Source organism: Myotis brandtii, unplaced genomic scaffold (genome assembly GCF_000412655.1).
Source record: "Myotis brandtii unplaced genomic scaffold, ASM41265v1 scaffold1010, whole genome shotgun sequence".
In the NCBI taxonomy this organism is placed as follows: Eukaryota; Metazoa; Chordata; class Mammalia; order Chiroptera; family Vespertilionidae; genus Myotis; species Myotis brandtii.
Window position 1 is genome coordinate 94,930 of NW_005353362.1, and position 4,305 is coordinate 99,234.

Genomic DNA, 4,305 nt, shown 5'->3' on the forward strand with positions numbered 1-4,305 from the left:
AGAGAGAGAGAGAGAGAGAGAGAGAGAGAAACATTGATTAGTTGCCTCCCATACGCACCCTGACCATAAAGGGCAAAACTATGGAGACAGTAAAAAGCGATTGCCAGGGGTGGTGGTGGAAGGAGGGATAAATAGAGCACAAAAGATGTTTAGGGTAGTGAAGGATTCTGCATGATACAATAATGATGGATATATGTCAATATACATTTGTCTAAACTCACAGAATGTACAACCTCAAGAATGACCCCTAATGTAAACTATGGACTTTGGATGATTATGATGTGTCAATGCAGGCTCATCAATTGTAACCAATGTACCACTTTGGTGGGGGATATAGATGATGGGGAAGATTATACATGTGTGGAGACAGGGTGTCTGTGGGGAATTTCTATACAGTACCTTCCTCTCTATGTTGCTATGAACCTAAAACTGCTCTTAAAGGAAGTAAAGTCCTTTTTAAAAAATCCATTTCATGTGTGATGGAAATCAAGAAATAATAATCACATACCTGCTCTGGCCGGTTTGGCTCAGTGGATAGAATGTCGGCCTGCGGACTGAAGGGTTAGGGGTTCGATTCCGGTCAAGGGCATGTACCTTGGTTTCGGGCACATCCCCAGTAGGGGGTGCAGGAGGCGGCTGATTGATATTTCTCTCTTATCGATGTTTCTAACTCTCTATCCTTCTCCCTTCCTCTCTGTAAAAAATCAATTAAAATATATTAAAAAAATAATCATACCTAATATGTATGTGTAAGCTATCCAATGGGCCGGTGAATGAGTTGTGCTATTTAAATTTTTAAAAGGACTGCACAGCTTCTTCTCCATCATCATAGTTAGAAAATAGTCCTTGTTACAGCTCAAATAAATCTTCACATAGATGACTTTTTGCCTCTGAAGTGCATCTACTAAGGAGAGCCTCTTGAAAACAGCTTTTCTTCCCCTACTCTTTTGTGTGTGTGTGTGTGTTCATCTTCACCTGAGATGCTTTTTCCATTGCTTTTCAGAGAGAGTGGAAGGGAGGGGAGGAGGGCGAGATAAAGAGAGGGAGAAACATCCATTGATTTCCTCCCCCACGCCACAACCCAGGTACGTGCCCTTGACTGGGAATGGAATCTGAGACCCTTTGGTCCACAGGCTGATGCTCTAACCACTGAGAAAAACAGGCTAGGGCCCTACTTTTTTTTAAATAGATGTGTCAGATTTAGCCTTTCTGCTCTGTGGTATTACACATGGAAATACTTACAAATTACACTCAAATAAATTTTGGCAGATTTTTTTTAACTTAGGAAAAATACCTAGTCCTTCAAAACTAGATATTTTATTTTGATTTTATTTGTAATCAAAATATTTCTCTGGAAGCATTTTCTGTAGCTTTACTTACTCAAACATGTTCCTATGGAACTTTTATGGAACTTTTACCACTGCATGATAAACCTGCACATGGCAAAGGTTTAATATGGAATTAAACTATTCCATTAATTTTTTTCCATCCTCTTCATTTTAAAAAAATCTTTACTGTTGAGAATATTATAGATGTCCCTCCCCCCCATTCCATTAATTATATTCAGAAGTTAAAACAAATAGAAATGAGTGACCTCTAAAAATTTTTTCATACTTCTAATAGGCAAAATGGCAGCTGCTTGTCTACACACCTGGGAGATATAAATTAAGCTAGAATAAGATTAAGAAAAAAAGTGTTTCTACTTTGCTACTTGTTGATATGAAATAAAATACTGGTCTTTTTTTAAAAAATGCTAAAAAAAAAATAAATAAATGTGGCTACTAGCTTCCACTCCCACCACATAATGAAAGCCACTGGATTCCAGAAGACAAACTTCTTCTCTAAGAGTTCTAATTGTTGTACGTCAAATAAAGCCTCTTAATCTTCTCTCCTGCTGTTAATATATATATTTTTTAAATATTTTTTATTGATTTCAGAGAAGAAGGAGGGAGAGTTAGAAACATCAATGATAGTATCACTGATCGGCTACCTTGATCAAGCCCACACCCTAGGCCGGGAATTGAACTGTGACCACCTGGTTCATAGGTTGATGCTCAACCACTGAGCCAATGCTGGCCAGGCTCTCTTGCTGTTAATATTTAATCTTTCCTTCCTTTATTATGGAAGAATTCCCTGAATAAAAATTTCTGTCCACGGTTATTGCAAAAAACCGGGCTGTTTATTTAGACTCTTGGTGACTGTCTGGTGTTCAGGTTTCGGTCTCCTATTTTCTAGGTTTTGTTGGTTTATCATATAACCTGATGCCTTCCATTACAGAGTTGACTAATTCCTGTGCTTGGGGTTAAGGCTTGGGCCAATGCCACACCAATGAAAGCTCAGATGTGTTAATGTGTTTGCAGAATTTCCTTCCTTCTCCTTTGATTTGACATTGCTGCCTTGACTTCTCCTCCTCCTGTACCTTTGTGGTTCTTACCTGCTTATAGCTTATTTCCACTCTGAAAGCAGTCAGGAACCCTGGAATTACTTTCACTTTTGTGACAACAAAATAGTGGGGCAAGAACTAGAGCAGATGTGGTCACTTTCAGTGACTGATGGCCACATATCCAGAGAGGTTGGAGTGTGTGGGGACCCAGGGAAGATACTGAAATGTTGGGTAGGGAAAAAGCTAGAAACTGGAACTGAGGCAGAAGAGCTTTGATTATATTTCTGTTACTCCTTCCAGGGTCACTCAAGATGCAATAACCACCACGATCCCAGTTAAAAGCAAAAATTACCCTCCTCCCTGGTGGATAAATTGTGCGTAAGTTTTAAAAAATAAAGTGATTTGGAATAATTTTAATCTACGGAAAAGTTGCAAAAATACAGGGATTTTTGTATACTTTTCCGTAGATTAAAATTATCTGTATACCCTTCACCATTTCTTCTATACTTAATGTCTATATAACCATGGCATGTCTGATAAACTATGAAATTCACATTGGCACAATACTGTTAAATTATAAACTTTAATCTGATTTTACCATTATTGTCCCACTGTTTAAAATCCAACACACTCAACATTGTGTTTACCATACAATTTTTAAAATGTTAAAAAAGAATATGTTACTGGTTTTTAGTGAGAGGGAGGGAGAGAGAAAAAAAACAATACAAACCATTGATGTTTGAGAGTAACATTGATTGGTTGCCTCCCATAGGAACCCACAACCTGGGTGTGTGCCCTGATCTGCAACCTTTTGGTGCAGGGGATGATGCTCACAAAGAGAGACACACCGGCCAGGGCAGCAAACAAGCTTTTTATACACCAAGGTGTTGCTCTAGTTTACTATTCACATTGCTTGCTTTGATCTATTAGGTGATGGGCGTTAAGATTTTATTTTGTGTATGGTTGGTGTAATTCAAATCTATAAATCCATCCACACTGGTGATGCCCACCAGACTACCCCGGACATAGTTATGGTCAAATAATGGTTACCGGTGGCTATAGTTGTCCAGGGGAGAGGGTGTTAAAGAGGGATGGCAGCACCTGCGCTTGTGTTGGTGATTTGGGGAGGATCCGAGGAAAGGCATCTGTCCTGGTGCTGTGAGGAAGCGGGGCGGTTCCGTCAGTAACTAGTCAGTTGTATTTGGAAAGCAGGCCGAGAGAGGTCATTGGAGCAGTCAGGTTGGCTGGGGAAGGGGTATTGGGTATCTTTTCTGATTGCGCAGTGTTTTGGGCTGTTCAGGCATGATTGCTATTTCCTTCTCCCTCCACCCGTCAGAGAGAGACCTCGGGTCAGTATTTCATGACATTGCTTATGCTCCTGGGGCACCGGACACGGCGCCGACCGTGCCTCTCAGGGCTGCTTTTCTTCCTAGAGCTGCACCTGATCGTAATCGGGCTGGGAAGCAAAAGGAGGCGCCTACCAGCTTTTGCTACTGAAATATGACAACTCCTGCTCCCTGATGCTGCTAACGCCTCACCAAGGGCTGGCAAGTTCAGTCTGTCTTTAGAGCAAAAACACAGGTGGCCTGCCTGGAGGTGGCAGGAACTCAGGACCCCGAACTGGTGCGTTTCCGCAGCGGTCACCCCCGCTGCCCCAGCACCTCGTCCCTCAGAACCACATGAGCCGAAGCCCAGACTCCCGGAGGGTCCCGGGCGATGGGGGCGACTTCACGGTGCGGAGTGGCGACCCAAGGGCCGGAACACACCTCTGTCCGCTGCTCAAGCCACTGACGCCGTTGTCAGTCCCCGATTCCCTCTCCTCCTCGGCAGGAAACGGCTCTCCCTCCTCTCGCGCGGGTCTTCAGCCCGGCGTCCTTGGGGCTCGCTGGGGGCTCTCCAGTCAGTATTTCAGGGACTCAGCT

General features: G+C 42.6%; 1 pseudogene; it reads right to left on the reverse strand.

Annotated features, from left to right (window-relative positions):
* The window catches only part of LOC102251635, a 51,568-nt pseudogene extending 47,269 nt beyond the window's left edge, over positions 1–4,299 (reverse strand).
* Between the last annotated feature and the right edge of the window lie 6 nt (positions 4,300–4,305).